The 24,485-nt window shown below is 40.9% G+C and overlaps 1 protein-coding gene and 1 pseudogene across 1 annotated transcript in view; both read left to right on the forward strand.

Moving 5' to 3' along the window:
- The window catches only part of LOC126175697 (phospholipid phosphatase 1-like), an 820,416-nt gene that overhangs the window by 266,359 nt on the left and 529,572 nt on the right, over positions 1-24,485 (forward strand). The gene's annotated exons all lie outside the window — the stretch shown is intronic.
- LOC126177625 (5S ribosomal RNA) lies at positions 6,483-6,600 on the forward strand (annotated as a pseudogene).

The following is a 24,485-nucleotide window of genomic DNA, read 5'->3' on the forward strand; positions in this document are numbered from 1 at the left end:
AGGCTGCCAGCGATGAGGTAACTTTTCGATTCCGTGCCTGTAGTTTTGAGGCGAAGAACTAATCATGTTCGAAGCCCATTTTCATCCGGAAAGAAAGTACCATGAAGGTTGTTCGACGGAGAGCGAAAAGGTGAAAATCTGAGGGCGCAAGATCAACTAAACAAGTTGGGTTCCGAATGACTTCCCAACCCAACTCCTGTATAGTACTTTCTGTCAGCCTAGCGGAATGCGGGCGGCCGTTATTGTGAAGTAGCATCACTTCACGCTCTCTTCCTGGTCGCTGTTCTTGAACTGCGTCTGCAAGACGCCTCACTTGTTGACATTAAATGTCAGCAGTGATGGTTACACCTCGGGGAAGCAAATTGTAGTACGCCTCGCCGTCGCTGTTCCACCACATGCAAAACCAATATCTTTTGTGGAGCTCTTTCTACGGGAAGACGCTTCTTTGTTTGGGCTCAACCACTTCTTTCTTTTCCTTATGTTGCCATGAAGGCACCGTTTTTCGTCACCAGTAACGATACAGAATAGGAAAAGTGGATGTTGTTCACGAGCTAATTGATGACGAGCAGAGTTGCACACATGACCACCGGCAGATTTTCGTGATTTTGGCTTTGAGCATGCGGTACTCGTGCATCTGATTTTTTAACCTTCCCCACTGCATGCAGATGTTTATATGTAAATGTCGCACGATAGCGGAAAGATAAGTCCATCCCATATGAAGAGATTTATGGCAAAATGAAATGAAATTTGTGGCCTCGCGTTGGGTAGACCGGTCGCCTGGTGCAAGTCTTTCGATTTGACGCTACTTCGGCGACTTGCGCGTCGGTGGGGATGAGATGATGAAGTTGAAGACAACACAACATCCAGTCCCTGGGCGTAGAACATATCTGACCCAGCCGGTAATGGAACCCAGGTTCAAATGGCTCTGAGCACTATGGGACTTAACATCTTAGGTCACCAGTCCCCTAGAACTTACAACTACTTAAACCTAACTAACCTAAGGACATCACACTCATCCATGCCCGAGGCAGGATTCGAACCTGCAACCGTAGCAGTCCCGCGGTTTCGGACAGCAGCGCCTAGAACCGCACGACCACCGCGGCCTGCTGGAACCCAGGCCCCTTAGCATGGCATTCCGTCGAGCTGACCACTAAGCTATCGTGGCAGACTATGGTATAATGCTTTTGTGGAACAGGATTTAAGTACTACGTTATGCAGTAGAAACTGCACTCTTTGGGATGGCATAGAGGTGTATGTAATTTATGGATGACAATGCGCCATGTCACCGCGCCACAGTTGTTCGTGGTTGGTTTTAAGAACATCCTGGACAATTCGAACGAATGATTTGCCCACCAATCGAACGAACATTTGTTGTTGTTGTTGTTGTGGTCTTCAGTCCTGAGACTGGTCTGATGCAGCTCTCCATGCCACTCTATCCTGTGCAAGCTTCTTCATCTCCCAGTACGTACTGCAGCCTACATCCTTCTGAATCTGCTTAGTGTATTCATCTCTTGGTCTCCCTCTACGATTTTTACCCTCCACTCTGCCCTCCAATACTAAATTGGTGATCCCTTGATGCCTCAGAACATGTCCTACTAACCGATCCCTTCTTCTAGTCAAGTTGTGTCACAACACCTCTTCTCCCCAATCCTATTCAGTACCTCCTCATTAGTTATGTGATCTACCCATCTAATCTTCAGCATTCTTCTGTAGCACCACATTTCGAAAGCTTCTATTCTCTTCTTCTCCGAACTATTTATCGTCCACGTTTCACTTCCATACAAAGCTACACTCCATACAAATACTTTTAGCAACGCCTTACTGACACTTTAATTTATGCCCGATGTTAACAAATTTCTCTTCTTCAGAAACGCTTTTCTTGCCATTGCCAGTCTACATTTTATATCCTCTCTACATCGAGCACAAGTTATTTTGCTCCCCAAATAGCATAACTCATCTACTACTTTAAGTGTCTCATTTCCTAATCTAATTCCCTCCGCATCACCCGACGTAGTTCGACTACATTCCATTATCCTCGTTTTGCTTTTGTTGATGTTCATCTTATATCCTCCTTTCAAGACACTGTCCATTCCATTCAACTGCTCTTCCAGGTCCTTTGCTGTCTCTGACAGAATTACAATGTCATCGGCGAACCTCAAAGTTTTTATTTCTTCTCCATGGATTTTAATACCTATTCAGAATTTTTCTTTTCTTTTACTGCTTGCTCAATATACAGATTGAATAACATCGGGGAGAGGCTACAACCCTGTCTCACTTCCTTCCCAACCATTGCTTCCCTTTCATGTCCCTCTACTCTTATAACTGCCATCTGGTTTCTGTACAAATTGTAAATAGCCTTTCGCTCCCTGTATTTTACACCTGCCACCTTCAGAATTTGAAAGAGAGTATTCCAGTCTACATTGTCAAAAGCTTTCTCTATGTCTACAAATGCTAGAAACGTAGGTTTGTCTTTCCTTAATCTAGCTTCTAAGATAAGTCGTAGGGTCAGTATTGCCTCACGTGTTCCCATATTTCTACGGAATCCAAACTGATCTTCCCAGAGGTCGGCTTCTACTAGTTTTTCCATTCGTCTGTAAAGATTTCGCGTTAGTATTTTGGAGCCGTGACTTATTAAACTGATAGTTCGGCAATTTTCAAATCTGTCAACGCCTGCTTTCTTTGGGATTGGAATTATTATATTATTTTTGAAGTCTGAGGGTATTCCGCCCGTTTCATACATTTTGCTCACCAGATGGTAGAGTTTTGTTTTTACTGGCTCTCCTAAGGCTGTCAGTAGTTCTAATGGAATATTGTCTACTCCTGAGGCCTTGTTTCGAATTAGGTCTTTCAGTGCTCTATCAAATTCTTCACGCAGTATCATAGCTCCTATTTCATCTTCATCTACATCCTCTTCCATTTCCATAACATTGTCCTCAAGTACATTGCCCTTGTATAGTCCCTCTATATACTCCTTCCACCTTTCTGCTTTCCCTTCTTTGCTTAGAACTGGGTTTCCATCTGAGCTCTTGATATTCATACAAGTGCTTCTCTTTTCTCCAAAGGTCTCTTTAATTTTCCTGTAGGCAGTATCTATCTTACCTCTAGTGAGATAAGCCTCTACATCCTTACATTTGTCCTCTAGCCATGCCTGCTTAGCCATTTTGCATTTCCTGTCGATCTCATTTTTGAGACGTTTGTATTCCTTTTTGTCTGCTTCATTTACTGTATTTTTATATTTTCTCCCTTCATCAATTAAATTCAATATTTCTTCTGTTACCCAAGGATTTCTACTAGCCCTCGTCTTTTTATCTACTTGATCCTCTGCTGCCTTCACTACTTCATCCCTCAAAGCTACCCATTCTTCTTCTACTGTATTTCTTTCCCCCATTCCTGCCATTTGTTCCCTTACGCTCTCATTGAAACTCTGTACAAGCTCTGGTTTAGTCAGTTTATCCAGGTCCCATCTCCTTAAATTCCCACCTTTTTGCAGTTTCTTCAGTTTTAATCTACAGTTCATAACCAATAGATTGTGGTCAGAGTCCACATCTGCCCCTGGAAATGTCTTACAATTTAAAACCTGGTTCCTAAATCTCTGTCTCACCATTATATAATCTATCTGAAACCTGTCAGTATCTCCAGGCTTCTTCCATGTATACAACCTTCTTTTATGATTCTTGAACCAAGTGTTAGCTATGATTAAGTTGTGCTCTGTGCAAAATTCCACCAGGCGACTTCCTCTTTCATTTCTTAACCCCAATTCATACTCACTTACTACGTTTCCTTCTCTTCCTTTTCCTACTATCGAATTCCAGTCACCCATGACGTAAATTTTCGTCTCCCTTCACTATCTGAATAATTTCTTTTGTCTCATCATACATTTCATCAATTTCTTCATCTGCAGAGCTAGAAGGCATATAGACTTGTACTACTGTCGTAGGCGTGGGCTTCGTGTCTATCTTGGCCACAACAATGGTTTCGCTGTGCTGTTTGTAGTAGCTTACCCGCATACCTATTGCTTTATTCATTATTAAACCTACTCTTGCATTATACCCCTATTTGACTTTGTATTTATAACCCTGTATTCACCTGACCAAAAGTCTTGTTCCTCCTGCCACCGAAGTTAACTAATTCCCACTATATCCAACTTTAACCTATCTATTTCCCTTTTTAAAATTACTAACCTACCTGCCCGATAAAGGGATCTGACATTCCGCGCTCCGATCCGTAGAGTGCCAGTTTTCTTTCTCCTGATAACGACGTCCTCCTGAGTAGTCCCCGCCCGGATATCCGAATGGGGGACTATTTTACCTCCGGAATATTTTACCCAAGAGGACGCCATCATTTATCCATACAGTAAAGCTGCATGCCCACGGGAAAAAATTACGGCCGTAGTTTCCCCTTGCTTTCAGCCGTTCGCAATACCAGCACAGCAAGGCCGTTTTGGTTAGTGTTACAGGGCCAGATCAGTCAATCATCCAGACTGTTGCCCCTGCAACTACTGAAAAGGCTGCTGCCCCTCTTCAGGAACTATACGTTTGTCTGGCTTCTCAACAGATACCGCTCCGTTGTGGTTGCACCTACGGTACGGCTATCTGTATCGCTGAGGCATGCAAGCCTCCCCACCAACGGCAAGGTCTATGGTTCATGGGGGGAGGAAATATAGTAAAAGAATTCTGTCTGACTACACATTCGGAATTATCGGTTCCGGAAAGTTATTTCTAATGGAACTATCGTTTTGAATACCTCCTTCCTATCCTAGGCATGGTCCTGCGGGAATCTAGAAGCATTTACCTTCCTCTGACCTGTGAATACACTAACCTAATCATTTCTCGGAGAACGTGTGTGGTACAAATCTGCTTTAATCTGCAGAAGCCTCTTCTATTCTTCTCGGTAACTGCGCTGGCTCCAAAAGTGGCTGAAAGGTATTTTTTTTTTAGCAGTGCTGTGATTGACACCAGAGGCAGATTTAAAACACTTTAGTTACACTATTTGTGTAAAGTATGCGCTGATACGGCCACTTTCGGGTCTCACATATAGTCTAAATTAAAGGAAAACATACTGTAACCTACCACAGTAATTCGCAGATTGGTAAATTGTCCTAGTGCAGTAATCACACAACGCAGTCCAGTGGTTCAAAATGATTCACATGTGGCAAAAATTTGACGCATTAGTTAACCGTATCATTGTCCTCTTACACATTTAAGGAACTAGAAACAATTAAGGTAGTTCACAAAAATAATCAGTAAGTCCATCAACACTGCAGTGGTAATCAGTCATTGTTCATAGGAGTCAACAATCACTGTTTTCCTCTAACAAGTTCTCACTCGGAATTAATTGGTAATTACTGTCACAGATGTCATAAATTAAATCAATGAGTGACGAAAACGAAGTGTACGCAATATATGGGAATATTTCAGAATGTTAGTTATCGGACTGTGGCAACGCTCGCGGAAGGAGTCATAGGTGTTGCCCCTTCACTCTGTCGCAGACTGCCTGACCTCAGATGCGCTACTTTTATGTATGTAGTTCCATGTACGGACAACAAGTTTTACACTAATCAACAGTGACGGCATTCATGTTAAATAAAATATTTTATGACCCAGAAAATAATCAATTAATTCGGATGACAATAAGTTTCAGAGAATTTAGATACGTTACGGAAGTGTTGGAGATAAATACTTTCAAATGAAAGGCGTTGATATGCCGAAAGCGATTTCCTACCACTCACTAAATATGTAAGGTCGTACTGCATCAACCTTTTGAATTAAGAATGTTTCGTAATTAACACAATTTCTGAGTTAACTAGATTACTGCAACTATATTAGCAGGTAGTACGCAATGAGCAATGTAATTCAATGAGACTAAGCTTATTTATGAATTTGAAATTACTATGCACTCATTGGGTACACTATTATACTGTCATAATCATAGTTCAGGAAAAAATTTAGAAAATCTTGGGTGGCCGAAAAACATAGCAGATGAGACTGGATACTCGACTTGCTTCATCTCATGTGGTCTAATGTGAAATTCGAACCATAGTATAACTTCATGCATTTCACATATATAAAGCAGAGGTGAACGTCGCATTAAACAGACACCAAAGAGTCTTACGGTCAATCCAAATCGTACCGCGGTTCGAATTCCACAGGTCACTCGAGGTCCAACAGTATGGACTGGATAAGTCAGCTCACAGGCTGCGGGAAGGCAAGTATGTATTAACTCCTATGGGAGTTGCTCTAGTTAGTAGAGCACTTGCCTGCGAAAGGCGAAGCTCCGAGGTTCTAGAACCGTTCCGGCAGACAGTTTTAACCCGCTAGGAACTCACAACTCTCTCTTATTTTCTCATCATGGTATTTGCGCGAGTTTTATATCGCAGTAACTAATATAGAGGTTGTTCAGGATGTCATTGACAAACGTGGAGGCTACACACAGTGTATAATTTTCAGTTGAGGAACATATTAATTTGAACTAGTCATTTATCTGCCAACGGCCTTGCCGCAGTGGTAACACCGGTTCCCGTCAGATCACCGGAGTTAAGCGTTGTCGGGCTGGGCTACCACTTGGTTGGGTGACCATCCGGTTTGCCGAGCGCTGTTGGCAAGCGGGGTGCACTCAGCCCTTGTGAGGCAAACTGAGGAGCTACTTGATTGAGAAGTAGCGGCTCCGGTCTGGGAAACTGACAATACGGCCGGGAGAACGGTGTGCTGACCACATGACCCTCCACATCCACATCCGGAGACGCCTGTGGGCTGAGGATGACAGGGCGGCCTTCATGACCTGTTCGGGCGGAGTTTTAGTCATTTATTCTTTAATACATGATTGAGAAGTGCATTGATCGTAGCATCGTAGCCAATTTATATTTAGTAGTTGTCCTACTTGCAAGCATTTAGCGTGTCTTAAAGATTTGTCGAGGTCTACGAGTGAAGTATGTTACAGCATGAGTTACAGTGCGGCGAGGGACATCGGTGAAGAAATCTACTTCAAAATATCTTTGTAGCACTTTATCGACGCCTTCGAGAAACAGTCTTCGTTCTGGGGATGTTTACGGCGGAAGGCGTGATGTGAGAAAGCCGGATGCCTTGATAAAGAAGTTTGGTAATGCACCTTCAGCCTGTCAGCTGCGCCGTAGGACTTCCTACAGCCACAGATCTCGTGAACATCTGTCGGCATTGTAGGAATACAAACTGAAGATATGGGCACTGGGTTCAAAATGGCTCTGAGCACTATGGGACTCAACTGCTGTGGTCATCAGTCCCCTAGAACTTAGAACTACTTAAACCTAACTAACCTAAGGACATCACATACACCCATGCCCGAGGCAGGATTCGAACCTGCGACCGTAGCAACAGCGCGGCTCCGGACTGGGCACTGGGAGCACTCAATTTTTCATCTCGTATGGAATTTGTGGAGCGATTTTTTTTTTCATCTAAATGCTATAGAAGCCATTTAGCGAGGTTGCGCAGTGGTAAGACACCGGACTTGCATTCGCGAGAATTGCCAGGGATCCAGATTTTGCTTTTCAATCGTTTCCCCAAATCTCTGAAGGCAAATGGCGGGATGAATTTCCTTTCGCATAATTCCCCATTCCGAACTTGTACTCCGTCTCTAATGACCTCGGCGCTTAAGAGCACATGTAATGCACCCAAATAAATCTATCACCACCATCGCCTATTGACATTCTCATGGACGAAACGTTAAGCTCTAATCTTCCTGGTGTTTGCTGAATACACTGTCCTCATCCTCCTCCCCACCGTCCTACACACACACACACACACACACACACACACACACACACACACACACACACTTCATTTTATTCACATCTGCGACGTACTTTGCAAATGGGATTATTTTAATAAAGAAAAATATCGGAATTTAACATCACGACGAAGCATAAGTTCAAATTAGCGAAAGGATTCAAAATAAATGAACCGTGGTTTTCCACCCAAGAAATGAATACAGCATCTATCTATCTATCTATCTATCTATCTATCTGGTGATTAAGGGGAACTACGGAAGACCTATGTGCGGATAGTCGGGCGAGGATTTGATCTCCCTTCATGTTTGGACTATAGTGGTTGGCAAATCATCTTCTAGGACTTGTACTTCCTGCCAGCATTATTAACTTGAGCGGCTACTATTGGGTTATGCCTGTCAGACTTCCGTATCTACTGGTCACAGTACCGTTTGATATGTGAAGCAATCTTCGGTTCCAGCATGATGGAGTCCCAACATATTGCGGTTGACTTGTTGTAGCTACCTTTATTTTTTTTATTTTTGAGGCGTGGTAAGTGTGTACTCCATATTATTTTTATATTATTACAATTATCACGAGATCCGAGATGGTTACCTGACGCTGTGATGACGTATTACACTACACAAAACACTATCCTCCCATGCTAGACGGTTATGGATGGCTATTGTTGCGAAGATAACAAGCATGCAATGACACTGAGGATACAGTGGTTAAGCACCTGTTGTAAACACATTCGATCATGGCTTAATGAAATGCAGTTTGTCTACAGTAGTTGTTATTAATTCTCAGAACAGAACAGGATTATAGCTCATACAAACATTTTAAAAATTAAGTTGTTTTCAGCAATTAGTGGTGGAACTTACATAGTTCCGTAAAGCTTATCCCCGAGTTCCTTAAAAATTTTGCGTTTGTTGATTTGCTTCGGAATGTGCAGCTCTCCGCATTTCAGGAATGAGACTTTCTGTGGTGTACCACTTCCTTTCAGAAATATTTTCAATTGCAGTTGTTTGAGAACTTCTGTGGCACTCCTGATTGACCGAACCTACGAAGGGGTCACACAACTCTTTTACCTCTTTTACCTATTTCCCTATCTCATTTGCCAATTTAAGAACTTGGTAAGAGTCCCAAACTGGCGAATAATACTCGCGAATCTGTCTGACGAACATTTTGTAAGCGAGCTGTTCCTTATTCTTCTAATGAATTTCGATTTGGAATATGTCGTTTTCGACAACTGGATCTGAGTTGACGTTTCATTCCATCTCAGATAGCTCCGCCAGTTATCTGTGGGTATTTGACGATAGTCTTACAGGGTATGGATGCATATATGTGATAATAACATTTCACAGATATGCCGAAGTTTCTTCAGATGCGCCGGGAACTTTGTGTGTGTTTGCGACGGCGTAGATCATCCTCATAAAATCAGCATCACACTAGACAGAGGGAGCAGTACTCTTAGTCTGTTTCGACAATGATGCATCTTAAAAGAAGAGAGTCTGCAATGGGATATCTAATATCTAAAACTATCTTTAAGGAGACTGTCACGCTTTGTACCGAATGATAGGATGAATGTATGATATTTAACAACAAAGTGTAAGAAGTTGACAGTTTACTACTGCATTACTGAAGTGCTTGGCGATACAGTTATATGTACACTATCTTTTGACTACAGCCCAGCAGCATGACAGAAGGAACACAAAGTTCATCGGTGGAAGGGAAAACTAAGTTGCAGAATCTTCTTTATTGGAAGACAATGGAAGGTGTGCTCCGAATCCGCGAAGAAGAGCGCTTGGAAACTTCTTGTGCCACACGCTTCTCTGTACTGTCTCGGTATTAGTGATCCATACGAAGTGCTCTCGTAAAAGGTCACAATAGCATAAAGACCCATTATTATACTTGTAATTCGGTTACGAATTGGCGTAACTGGAAGAGACGCTACGACTCTGCTGAAAACTTTTAACACTGAATTTAGACACTCGTAGTTCGATACGTACAGGGAAATGATTCGACTTTTCCTGCGTATATTGACGTACCAGAACATTAGTATCACCTAATTAACACTGTGTCTGTCGTCCTTTTGGCAGCGAAACAGTGGCATTTCGTCATGGCAGAGATTCTACAACTAACTGATATGCGAACGGAAATAAATAGCATCACAAGTCCATGCACAGACTAGAAATAGCCGTAAAGAGCCAACTTCCATAGTCTCGCAGTAGCGTTGTTGCCTTTTAAGGCGGAGTCTCAGGTTCGATTTCCGTTACAGCCATATGTGCAAATTTTTAATGATTTATTTCCGTATGCGCCACTATATGGTTCAAATGGCTCTGAGTACTATGGGACTCAACTGCTGTGGTCATCAGTCCCGTAGAACTTAGAATTACTTAAACCTAACTAACCTAAGGACACCACACACACCCATGCCCGAGGCAGGATTCGAACCTGCGACCGTAGCAGCAGCGCGGCTCCGGACTGGAGCGCCTAGAACCGCACGGCCACCGCGGCCGCGCCAATATATTAGAATGTAACTCGTGATGTACTTTGATATGAACTTCGTGTTTCCTCTAAGTGACCTATGTTATAATGTAATAGTCTATGTTGATGGGAATGGGGCTGGCCGGTGTAGCCGAGTGGTTCTAGGCGCTTCAGTCTGAAACCGCGCTACCGCTACGGTCGCAGGTTCGAAATCTGCCTCGGGCATGGATGTGTGTGATGTCCTTAGATTAGTTAGGTTTAAGTAGTTCTAAGTTCTAGGGGACTGATTTCCTAAGATGGTAAGTCCCATAGTGCTCAGAGCCATTTGAACCATTTTTGATGGGAATGGGAAGCGTTACACCATGATGCGCCAGTTCGATAAACATCAAACTGTGTAGAAATGTTCATCACATAACGGGTATTAAATATGTTGTGACCAACAAATTAGTTTGGTGCCCAACATAAAGGTATCAGGAAGAAAACACTGTACCATGGAAAAGTAGTTGCTCTGCTGAAGGCGCTTACAGCTAGATTAGTCAGTAACAGAAATAACGTGGGCGACACAGTGTGAAAAAGGTCATTTATTAAAAGCATATACAGTACCAGTACTCATCTTAATTTGATGAAGATGAGTGGCACTGAAATATAAGTTCTTAACACAGTGCGTGATGACTATCTAATCCAACAGAAGTTCAGTCATGGGCTATTGTCTACTCGGAGTCTATTAGTTCAGGATGTGTGGAAGTTAAACACGTTGACACTCGGTGTTTGCTGTCCGGTGATCACTCGTTGCTGGGTTGTATCTTCCGGAACAGTACGTAACTGTTCCGCAGCTGCAACTGCTCGATAATTGCCCGAGTGAAGCCGTGCGTCCGCATTTATCCACAAACAGCGGAAGTATGTCCATCTGTCATCTGTTTTGCGGGTGAGACCAGTAGTACTTTGCATCGGTGTCTTCTCTGTCGGCTGACATAATTATTGGCGGATGGAACGCTCTATGTGTTAATCGTGTGGTGGAAGCATAATGCCCGCATCTCGTGGTCGTGCGGTAGCGTTCTGGCTTCCCACGCCCGGGTTCCCGGGTTCGATTCCCGGCGGGGTCAGGGATTTTCTCTGCCTCGTGATGGCTGGGTGTTGTGTGCTGTCCTTAGGTTAGTTAGGTTTAAGTAGTTCTAAGTTCTAGGGGACTTATGACCACAGCAGTTGAGTCCCATAGTGCTCAGAGCCATTTGAACCATTTTTTTTTGGAAGCATAATAAGGTTCCTGTTATGTGCGCCCTGTATGAGACAAATGACCTGAACTATGTGGCACCATCTGTAGACTGCCTGGCTAGTGACGCCCTCTGTGGTTGTAAGCTGTTTATCGCCTGTAACGATGGAAGCAGCAAAATTATTAAACTTTCATTCCACTCAAGACTGTAGTCCTCAATCAACATCAACATCAACACGAGGCGTGACATGAAAGAAAGCAGCCTCAGAATGTAATCTTGAGGAATTTCTTGCCGTGCGTGAGACACATGCTGTGTCAGTTGAAGACTGCCACGTGGAGGCTGGTATGAAAGTACACGTCTTCCCATCGCATCCCAGACTTGGTTTATGGGTGACAAACAATGGCCCAGGCAGGTCTGTCAAGGATCTGTACACTCCTCGTGGTATTTGTGTTATGAACTGCAGTGTGGTTACTTGCATTATCCTGCTGGAATATGCCATTTGGTACCCTGGCTATCATCGGTGTGACAACAGGGTTTCTCATTCTCGCTAAATATTAGCCTCCTTCACAGTGTTCAATCAAAATCTGGCGCTGTTTACGCTCGTTATATTCACTACCACGCCTGGTAACTACTCTAAGCAGCAACAACACTGATACACTCTGGTAGCAGCTCCACTTACCACAGACAACAGCAACTTTAATCATTAACGTATACGCTGCTGGTGTGTACGTATACGAAGTTACACTTCCATCCGACCATATCTTCTGGGTGCTTCACATTTTTTGCCATGCGGTGTCTATCGTTGCGTTAGTTATATGGTTCAAATGGCTCTGAGCACTATGGGACACATCTGAGGTCATCGGTCCCCTAGAACTTAGAACTACTTAAACCTAACTAAGCTAAGGTCATCACACACATCAATGCCCGAGGCAGGATTCGAAACTGCGACCGTAGCGATCGCGCGGTTACAGACTGAAGCGCCTAGAACCGCTCGGTCACAGCGGCCGGCTGCTTTAGTTATATCTCAATGGCAAAGATGTCTTGTTATATTCAGAAGAAATGCATAATGTAGGAACAATAATAATCAAAATAAAGACCACAGGAACGAACGTAAGATTTTTTTCTTCACCTAACTTACCGGCTGGTTATAGTTAAACTTTCCCTATTTCACACGTTATAACACGGAAACTAATTACCGTATGAGGACCAAACTTGGTGACATTAATGTCAATGACACAGGGGAAGAGAAATAATGCAGAAACAATTCAATTGAAACACTTTTAATGTGGTGCTACGGTACGTCATACCATTACATACCGGTACCATTACTGCTACAAAAGGGGCTCCATATGGCGCCCATCTGTGTCCAGAAGTGTTTGAAAGCGCAGGATTGTATTCTGCACAGCAGAACGAAGCATGGCCGTAGGTAAGTTGGCTACTTCTCTTGATATGCTTCGCTTCAGATCAGCACATATGTGAATGTTCCCCTGGTAAACCCTGTCTTTCAGGTATCCCCACAACCAGAAATTACAGATCAGGTGATCGTGTTGGCCAAGCATTTGGAAACAATCGGCTGATAATTCGATCGTTTCCAAATGTGTTTCGAAGAAGCAAGTTAACTTCACGAGCGACATGCGTTCGAGCCCCATCTTGGATGAAAACTGTTGAGTTCAATGCATCTCTCTCCTGTAGGGCGGGTATGACGTGCTGCGAAGCATATCGCAGTAGCGCTGGCCAGTCACACTGCATCACACTGCACGTCTTTGGTCCTCGAACGCCAACCTGTTCGAAGAAGAATGAGTCAATGATGAACGTAGCCGTGAAGTCACACCACACCATGACACGTTCACTGTGCAGAGGAACTTCATGCACAGTGACTGAACATGAAGATCCCCACACTCGGCAATTCTGTGTGTGCAACTCAACCGTCAGAGAAAAATGAGCTTCGTCTGTCCATAGCATGGTCCACGACCAGCCATCGTCAGCTTCAATCATTGCGAGAAATTGGAGAGCGAAGTCAACACGTCGTTGTGCGTCCTGTGGTGGAAGCTGCTGTACGATATCTTGTACGGTGTAACCTCCCCACAAAAATTTAAAAAGAAAATATTTAATAAAAATGGGACCAAGTGAAACCTCCCTAGCAATTAAATATAATGACAATAAAAATGTGAGAATCGCAATCTGACGCAACTATAACCTCCTCACAAAACAAAATGAAAGTCAACTCAGCGATAAGAAAATCTCAGTGATAATGAAATTTCAATTAAACCGAAATATCGGTCTTTGGCCCTGTACAAAAATCAGAATTAAATTCTTACCTCATTGTAACTGCTAGTCACATTTCTGCTCTTATTCTTGCGCACAGCTTGGAGGAACTGCATTGCAAATAATAATATTCCCTTTTTTTTTTTTTTAATTTAACTGAGACTTTTGTTTAAGGGAAGTGGAACTTCAATTAAATAAATTTTTTTGTAAAATTGCTTTTGAAATCAAAATTATTATTGGGGCACTTGTTGGAAATTAATTACAATAAATAAACTTTACATTATCTGATGATTACCTTAATTAACAATATACCTCATTCAGCATCTTGACCAGTGTTGCCCACAGACTGCTCTGCATGACGACTACTAGCGTACTCCACGACGACTACCACTGAACTGCTCTCAACGACTACTGACTGAGTACTGCCCTCAACTAGACAGAGCTACAGACTCGCAACGACTGACTGACAGACTGAGAACCGCTCGCAACACTCGCGCGGTCAAGCGCATACTCTCTGGTCACAGATGCTACAATGCCTCGCCATCGCTGCTATGTTACATACGTGTTTCATAACCCTCCACTGGGGGGGCAAAAATTTGGCAGCGATGGTGAGTCATTTGGACTTGCCAAGCGCGGCAAAATTTTTCTTTAATTAACAAACTTCTACAACTTACAGAATATTTAGATGTAGTACATGAATTAAATGTTGTGCACATGCACCGAGTACAAAACATATCAGACAAAGACAAAATGTGAGTACAAAACATAGTAGCAAATCAGAAAAATGTATATACAAATTATTTGACAGATAACAAAGTGCACAGGCACTGCAGTTGAGAACATATCAGTAAATGATGAAATGTATATACAATTAGTAACAAATGACATAAGTGCATACGCATTGAAGTATTGAATATACAGAATAGTACAAATCATATTGAAAAATGAGAAAAGTGCACAGGCACTGGAGTTCAGTAGAAAACATATTAATACACAACATAAGTGCACATGCACTGTAGTTCAGAACATATCATTAAAATAAAATACTAAAAAATTGTATATACAATATAAAAGACAAGAGTGCACATACTGTACTTGAGAACAAATCGAAAAAATGTCTTAGGCATTTTTGCAATAAATAAACATAATGGCAAAATCATATCGACAAGTGACATAACTGTACTCGCACTGGAGTTCAGCGAATCAAAAAAAAATGTATAACCCATGAACATAAATAATGTTAGCAAAAAAATGATTTTCACTATGTGACAAGAATTAGGATAGGAAAGGGAAGGATTGCATCATGGTTGTAGCACTTTAGATTGCACACAGCTGTTCTGAAAGTCCATATCTTTCCACAGAAGTACAACACCAAGTGACACAATTTGCAGTTCTTTTCCCATCAGAATTCATCAGTGTAGCCAAGACACTGAACTCTCGTAGTAATATTTCATGTTCTCATTTTGGCAGTACATTAGGTACACCAAACAGTGGGACCATAATAACGTCTTCATCGCTCATGGTGGTGGACAGCATGTCGTGTCAACACCACGCTTTTACAAGGCACACCAACGTAGAAGTAGTGCAAACCCAAAGGTAGTGCTCCATGATCACTAGGATAGACAGGACAAATGGACATTGCAGTAATTCAGGGTAGTTAGCTCATGAGGTGAAGGACACTAAGTCACATAATATTGACAATTACAGTTTTCATTTGGGGCATTCATAGCCCAGTGTTGAACATTTCTGTACCATGAATGTAGTATTACAGAAAAATGTTCATAAAATTAAATTATTGGCATCATGGGTAATCGTATTACAATAAACAGTGGCAGTCCTTGGACGGTTACAAAGCATATTTAGTATGACAGAATAATGTACATCATTGGCACTCAGTGGCCAGCAAGTATTGAATATTACAGAACATTACACTCATTCTTGGCACTCAGTGGCCAGCAAGTACTGAATAGTACAAAACATTACACTCAATCATTGGCACTCAGTGGCCCAGCAATTACTGAATAGTACAAAACATTACACTCAATCATTGGCACTCAGTGGCCCAGCAATTACTGAATAGTACAAAACATTACACTCAATCATTGGCACTCAGTGGCCCAGCAAATATTGAATAGTATAAAACATTGTTCCTCATTCAGTATTATTCAGATCATTAAGAAGTAATAACAATTCATTGAGTGACATTCAGATCATTACGAAGTCATTATTAAAAATCAGCTAATTACAGTCATAGCATTAATAATCATACACATTATAAGTAGTCTCATTACAATAAACAGTGGCAGTTATTAGCCAGTTACAAAGCATTATTTTATACATATATTTTTTTTTGTATCTTTACGAAGTCATTACTGAAGTGACATACTATTCAGAGTTGATCAGTATTATTCAGAACTTTCTCAAACTGGTATCACTATTTGGGACTGGTAATACATTTTCGTTAGCAATGCATTGCGTTTGGTAATTATAAGAGAAAGCAAGAAGAGAAAAAGAGAGAAAAAAAAATAATTGGTAGTGGGTTGTTCCTGTAAATGAAAAATGTGTAACGTCATTCGTCATGAGTCAGCTGTAGCAAGGTTATGAAACAAGGCAGTATATGTGATCACATTTATAAATGATAAACACAAATGGGTAAAGAAAAAAAATGCAAGTACTAGAACAGGTATAATAAGTAACAGGTTTAGTATGTATCATGAAAAACTTCTCCTGGAAAAAATACAAAATGGATTATTGACCTGAAAGAAGAAACGCACACTATGCTGAAAAGTAGTGAACTTCGAATTAACAAGTAGTGAAATGTGTATAAAATGTGTTCCATAGCTGTCCTTTCCAAAACTTTCCGTCATCCTACTATGCAATATAACACCTGCTGTCAAAACAAACTGCAACAAATACTTAAATAACTATGTAGCATAAATACATAACTTCAACATTATCCTCATCTGTAAAGAAAAAACTTCATTATTCATCACTTCATTATTCATAACTCCATCATTATCATCACCTGTAAAGAAAAACTTCATTATTCATAATAGCATATTCTTCATCATTATTCATCAGTATTCATTATCATCTGCAAAAATATCACTTCATTACTCATTATACAACTATTCCTTATCTCTAACATATTTCATCACTAAAACTAAGATGTGTAGTTCTGTCTGACAGCCTGCATCAATCACCTTGTATTCTGAAAAAAAATTAGTTAAGACTGCTATTCTACGATGAGTATAGTATATTCTTGTTAATGCTTGTTAATCCTGATCCATTTACTCTTCCTCATAAAGTTATTGCATCTTCTATCGTTTATTCCGTAGGTGAAGTTCCCATTTCTGTTTAATTTATTTTCTTTACACGTTATTTCTTTCTGAAAATGACGAACAGAAATTAACGTCTTGCATTTAAATCATATACCCACTAAATAATGACTGGTTTATGGTGACACAATTAACCATACAGCATAACATTACAGACAACGTAATATGTCAAAGACATTGATAGTGTTCAAAGCCAAAATGTACAGAGAATATCACAATGCAGCAGCAAAAAATGTAAAATTCACGATGTTGAGATGTCATAAAGCAAAAATGTCAAAGTCAAACTAATGCATACTAACAAAACAGAAAAACAATCATACATACAAAAAAATGGCAAATATGCACGGTCTGAGGTGTATAACGACAAGAAAAGCGACCTGTTAACCTTACCTCGCCGGGCACTTGCCAAGAAAAAAAATACGACAATCATCAGTAGGTAATCATATAAATATAATTGCATAAATGGTCATAAAGTGTGTAAATTCATCTGGAAAAATATGCACGGTCTTATGTGTAACGACAAGAAGAGCGACCTGCTAACCTTACCTCGCCGGGCACTTGCCAAGAAAAAATACGATAATCATCAGTAAGTATTCATGAGAGTATAATTGCATACGTGATCATAAAATTAGCAAATGGCATTATAGCTTGTTAAATCATAAAGTGATTTCATTCAATAAACGGTTTAATGTTTGAGATATGGTGGTTGCCTTTCGATTTTCTGGTTCTCAAAGTTTCGACGTGTACAACATTGGGATGAGGGATGCTGCGAATCCGATATGGACCTGCGTATAGAAGTTCAAATTTACTGCACTTACCTTTTAATTTGCTGGATAAATAGTGTGTACGTACTAATATTTTCTGTCCAACGTGAAAGTCGCGGCGTGTACAAACCTGTTTTTGCTGTCTTCTCCGGCGCTCTGCGGCACGTTTGATGTTGTTCAGCGCAATGTCAATTATTTCGTGGTGTCGTAAGCGACGAGATGTAGGAAAATGTACAAATTCTTTAATTTTGTTTGGTGGTTCAACATTTTTCAGTATAACAGACGGAGATAGCATAGTGGATTCATTTGGAATGGAATTAATTACATCTTGGAATGAGAGTATGTGTGTATCCCAATCAATATGTCTTTTGTGGCAGTATATTCGGCACAGCTTACCAATTTCTTTCATTAACCGTTCACAAGGATTCGAAGAAGCATGGTACTTGGATATATATATCGGAGAAATGTTTCTAGCTCGTAACATACGTGTCCATATTGCAGATCGAAACTGTGGTCCATTGTCGGAAATTACTTTCATCACATGCCCTACATGAAATAAAAAATGCTTTACAAATGCTTTTGAAACAGTTTTAGCAGTAGCTTTGCGTAACGGAGTGAAAGTAACAAATTTTGAAGTGAGCTCAACAGCGACAAAGATGTAGCAAAAACCTCTGTTAGTTCTCGGAATCGGACCAAAAATATCTACTGCGGCCATGTGTCTTAATTTAACAGGTACAATCGGATATAAAGGAGGAATATGTGAAGTGGTGTCTGATTTAGCTTTCTGGCAAATTTTACATGACGCTAAAACTCGTCGTATACGTTTCTCCATGTTGTTAAAATAACAGTTCTGTCTCAGTATAAGAAAACATTTTCGTGCTCCGTAATGTGCGTAACTTAAATGAGTGTACCAGATTAATTTGTTAACAAGTTCGTCAGGGATGCATAATAACCAATTGTTGCTGTCAGGATGAGAACGGCGAAACAGAATGTCATTGCGTACAGTGTAATGGTTTCTAATCGTAACATTATTCTTATCTTGCCAAAGGTGTTTAATTTCTTTCCACACATTGTCTTTACTTTGCTCCTGTGCTATGTCCTGTAATGACGACGAAATAAAATTTTCAAATGCAACTTGCTGGATGTACATGACGCTGAAATTTGCTTTGCAGAAGTTGGTTGCGACGTCTTGCTGATTGTTGCAAAGAGAACGGGATAATGCGTCTGCTACAACATTTTGTGTACCGGGAATGTGAACTATTGTAAAATTAAATTCCTGTAAATATAATTTCCATCTGCTTAATCTGTCGTGCGTGAATTTAGCCGAAAGTAAAAATTGTATAGCTCTATGGTCTGTGTAAACTGTAGTGTGTCTTCCATAAAGAAAGTGCCGAAATCTCGTAAAAGCCCAAACAACACATAATGTTTCAAGTTCAGTAACGGAATAATTTCGTTCAGCAGGTGATAGAATGCGGCTTGCAAATGCGATGTTTTTAATTACTGTAGAACCATCTTCTTCAATTTCCTGAAAAATATGTACGCCTAAAGCTGTGTTGGAACTGTCGGTGGCAATGGAAAAATTTCTGGTAAGATCTGGGTGCGATAAAAGTGGAGCATTCAACAAAGCGTATTTCAAATAACATTTTCGTGGACAAGATTCTGTGTGTCGAAAGTATTGCTTACATTATTGGAATATGCAACCTGTACTGTATTTAATCATATTCTGACGTGTTATTGAATGTACGCTGAAAATTCAGCTAATTAATTTTACGTATGTCGTGATAGTCATTTCCATACGGCGCATTGCGATAGAGATTGAAATACTGTTTTTTCTGTACGTAGTTATTTCCTCGTGGCTATGCGTTACTATTTGTTGTACCAGGGACTATACGTGCACGCGGCGAAACATTAGAGTTTGGTTGACCTTGTAGACTGCATTGTTGGTTACATATGCTAAGCGGCTGACTTTCATGCTGTTACGGTGGAAAACGTCTATTGTTACAAAAATGTGTTTACTGTTGCTGATAATTTTACACGTACTGATGATTAAAATTTTGTCAGTTATTAAAATTACGCTGGTAGTTGTGGAGTGCCTAATAAAATTGTCACTTTCGGTATAACTTGTCAAATCCGGTTTTCTTTACATATTCTTAATTCTAAATAGGGCAATAGTTAAAGAGCGGTTTTGATAGATGTAAAGGATAGTAGAAGAGAAGGCAGCAGTGCAGAAAACTAAAGATGAAACAACACTACTACAGCTCGGGGCCCTATGCTCGCTACGGCACATCTTCATTAAAGCATAATGAATCCCCTGAGGTTTATTATGCGCTACAAATAAATTTTAGCTTTTGCGTTACACGCAATGGCGGTAAAATTCCAAAATCAAATTGCTGTATTCTTGCTAATTCAAGTTTCCTCATTACAGGCAATGCTGATAAAAATGCAATAGCAAATTGTCGCATCAGGTTCAAAACTCGTTTCCGCATTACAGGCAATAGCGGTGAAAGTACAAAAATAAATCGTCGTATACAGTCCAAATCGTGTATCTGTGCTCTGTCATTATTAAATTCCTTAGTTTTTCTTACGGATAAAAACTGCTCGTAATCAACGTTATCGTCTCTGAATTTGTGAACACGTTCAGGTTTGTGCGAGAATCGGTTTGTCTGTGTCAGTTCGGAATCTACGTTGTGTACTCTCTGTTGATTACCTAAATTACACGCGCTGCGCGAGTCTGACAAATGTTCATAAAGTGGTGTCTGTTGTATGTTATTATTAACTGAAATATTTTTAATCTCTGTTACTTCTTGCTGTAAACTTGACAGTTTTCTACGCAACGTGTTGTTAGACGAGTCGATCTCATTAATTGTCTGCTGCAAATTTTGAAATTCAGGTGTTTGGTTAAATGAAATCGGTGAAGTATCGTCTGATTTATTGTCATTAGCACTTTCGATAGCATCAATACGACTGGCCAATTCATCATATTTTTCAGTCAGTATTTTTGCCTGATCATCGGTTTTAGAATCGGACGCATTAATCTGTTTTTGCAACTTACGCGTAGTTTCGCTCAGTTTTTTAACATCAGCTTTGATGACATCGCAATCCTGTGTCAGTTCTAATTGTTCGAATCTGTCTGTTACTGTTTGAATATCTACTGTGTGTGTATCTGTTTTTGATTTAAGATCAGAGATTTCATCCCGTAATTCCGCGTTCAACTGTTCTATGGTATTAATTTTGTCGGACACTGTAGTAATATTATTGTCTACATACGTCTTCGCTTTCGCGAACATTTTACGTTTGTCTTCTTGTCTTTGTGCAGTGATTGTTTCCATGACCTGACGTTTGACTTTATTTTGATCCTGAATAAATTTGCGGAAACGCGTATTATTGTTTTCTATGTGCTGATTAAAGCGCTCGTTAATCTGAGTGTTCTGCTGTTCGAATTTCGCGTCTATCTTTTCATCCATTGTGCGCGAAAGTTCTGCTGTCATTGCTTTAAACTCGTCGCGTAATTGTGTAGCCTTATCAGAGCATTGTTTAGCGACTCCGCTAATTTCGTTTCTGAGTGTTTCTGTTGCGGCTGTTTGCATTTCCCTTAATTCTTGCGCAACAGACTTAATTTCTTCGCTATTTTTACGTGAACAAGCCTCAATTTCCACGCGCAACTGTTCCTTAGTGTCATGGCACTGCGCGGCAACGGCTCTAATTTGTTCACTAAGCTGTCTGGAATTGTCGTCTAATTTTTCATTCTGTTGTCTGACCTGTTCACTAAGTTGTTTGAGATTTTCGTCATTATTGTCAAGTTTTTCATTTAAGTGTTTGTTATCTTCCCTCTGTTGTTTAAAATTTTCATTAAACTGTTTGAAATTTTGCTGCAAAAATGCCATAATTGGATCCGATTCAAAATTAGCATTTCTATTCTCTGTGCTATTCAATGGTCGATCTGGAATTGTCTCGTTTTGCGTGACCATTTGGTCATTCTGTATTTTACAAAAAGGTTTGCCAGTTAAACATACACTGTCAGTCCCTATTTCGGAATTAAATAAATCCGTCGTACTTTCAGTATCCTGTTCATTTTCATTAGACAAATTTGTCTGTACGTTACTTGAATTTTCCAAATCGGGTATGTTAGGCTGGCCATCGCTCATTACAATAGAGCGTTCCGCATCATCGATTGTCGTCAAATCAACAGAAGACACAATCGAGTTCGTTCGTTCATCATTAAGACAAAAGTCATCATTACTGTTTGGAATGCACTCATTGTTAGTGAACGCAGGACTGTCATCATTACACTGCGTGTCACAATTTCTATCGGTTAAGTTGTTTGAGTCAGTAATTTCGTTCACAATACCTCGCGATACACTATTCACAGTCTTTCGCGGCATTTTTGCAATAGTCACAATTATTCACAAAACAATAAACAAATGCAAAAACAACACACAAATACAACAGAGCAACGAATTGCCGTTGACCTGTAGAAAGAAAGTCACAAGATTAGTAAAAGCGTAGCGCCAAATCCTAATTATATCTAAGCAAATAAGAGCAGATATCTGACTGTTTTTCGGAAGACTCCCACGAAATACGATCCTGGACTGGGTGTCGCCAAGTGTAACCTCCCCACAAAAATTTAAAAAGAAAATATTTAATAAAAATGGGACCAAGTGAAACCTCCCTAGCAATTAAATATAATGACAATAAAAATGTGAGAATCGCAATCTGACGCAACTATAACCTCCTCACAAAACAAAATGAAAGTCAACTCAGCGATAAGAAAATCTCAGTGATAATGAAATTTCAATTAAACCGAAATATCGGTCTTTGGCCCTGTACAAAAATCAGAATTAAATTCTTACCTCATTGTAACTGCTAGTCACATTTCTGCTCTTATTCTTGCGCACAGCTTGGAGGAACTGCATTGCAAATAATAATATTCCCTTTTTTTTTTTTTAATTTAACTGAGACTTTTGTTTAAGGGAAGTGGAACTTCAATTAAATAAATTTTTTTGTAAAATTGCTTTTGAAATCAAAATTATTATTGGGGCACTTGTTGGAAATTAATTACAATAAATAAACTTTACATTATCTGATGATTACCTTAATTAACAATATACCTCATTCAGCATCTTGACCAGTGTTGCCCACAGACTGCTCTGCATGACGACTACTAGCGTACTCCACGACGACTACCACTGAACTGCTCTCAACGACTACTGACTGAGTACTGCCCTCAACTAGACAGAGCTACAGACTCGCAACGACTGACCGACAGACTGAGAACCGCTCGCAACACTCGCGCGGTCAAGCGCATTCTCTCTGGTCACAGATGCTACAATGCCTCGCCATCGCTGCTATGTTACATACGTGTTTCAACGGATATAATTTGAGGATGGTTCAACTGTCGTGACAGCACGCACACTACCTGACGATCGGCAACTGCGCGCGGCATTGTCTGCCCTAGCGACAGCGATTCGATCAACCACCTGTGGTGCAACCTTTTGTATCCCGCCTGGAAGGCGGCTCGTGGGTCTGCTCTTGTAAGCTGAAGGGTAGGGCGAATAAAGGAAGTGAGTAGGAGCAGGAAAAGGTGAAATGCTTCGGTACTGCGTGTAAATTTAGATCACCTTTACTACAGGAAGAATATGAATAAGTAACTTTGCACTGAGGAGCACGTAGGTGCGAAGCCGGATGTCTCAAAGCTCACAAAAAGTTACACGGGCAAAGTCTGTAGTGGCTCGTCCACTATGAAATAGAAACAAATTTGCTTGGTCGTCTACTCGGAATCAAATTGGGCTGAATCCGGAGCGGCGCTCGTAGAGCTGCACAGCGCCGGCTAGAGGGCGCTGTCGTCGGTGTCTGTGTCGTAGTGCCAACCTAGCAGAGCGCACCTACGTTATGGCATCGTAGCTATCGATACCACACAACCGGTCGTCGGCCTCTTCTGGGAGTGACGCCCAGTTCTCCAGTTGATTCGAACTTCATCATGCTCCGCACAGCAGTTGGAGAAAGAGGACGCTTCCGTGAACCTTCCAGCCGGCGATATTCTCGAGATGCAGCTGCAGCGTTACTGTTGTTTTGATAATAGAGCTTGGCCAGTAATGCCCTTCTCCTTTTGTCCAAGCTCATGTTGACACGTCAACAAGTGCACTGCGACTAGTCAGGTGTGAGAGACCATGAATCACGAGACTGATCACTGCACCTGGTGGCCATAGTTGAAACTGGAACGCCATACTCTGGACATTAATGCTAGCAAGTTTGGTACTCGTACGGTAACTACACTACTGGCCATTAAAATTGCTACACCAAGAAGAAATGCAGATGATAAACGGGCATTCATTGGACAAATATATTATACTAGAATCGACATGTGATTACATTTTCACGCAATTTGGGTGCATAGATCCTGAGAAATCAGTACCCAGAACAACCACCTGTGGCCGTAATAACGGCCTTGATACACCTGGGCATTCAGTCAAACAGAGCTTGGATAGCGTGTACAGGTACAGCTGCCCATGCAGCTTCAACAGGATACCACAGTTGACTGGCGTATTGTGACGTGTCAGTTGTTCGGCCACCATTGACCAGACGTTTTCAATTGGTGAGCGATCTGGAGAATGTGCTGGCCAGCGCAGCAGTCGAACATTTCCTGTGTCCAGAAAGGCCCGTACAGGACCTGTAACAAGCGGTC

The sequence above is a fragment of the Schistocerca cancellata genome, chromosome 3 (genome assembly GCF_023864275.1).
Source record: "Schistocerca cancellata isolate TAMUIC-IGC-003103 chromosome 3, iqSchCanc2.1, whole genome shotgun sequence".
Lineage (NCBI taxonomy): Eukaryota > Metazoa > Arthropoda > Insecta > Orthoptera > Acrididae > Schistocerca > Schistocerca cancellata.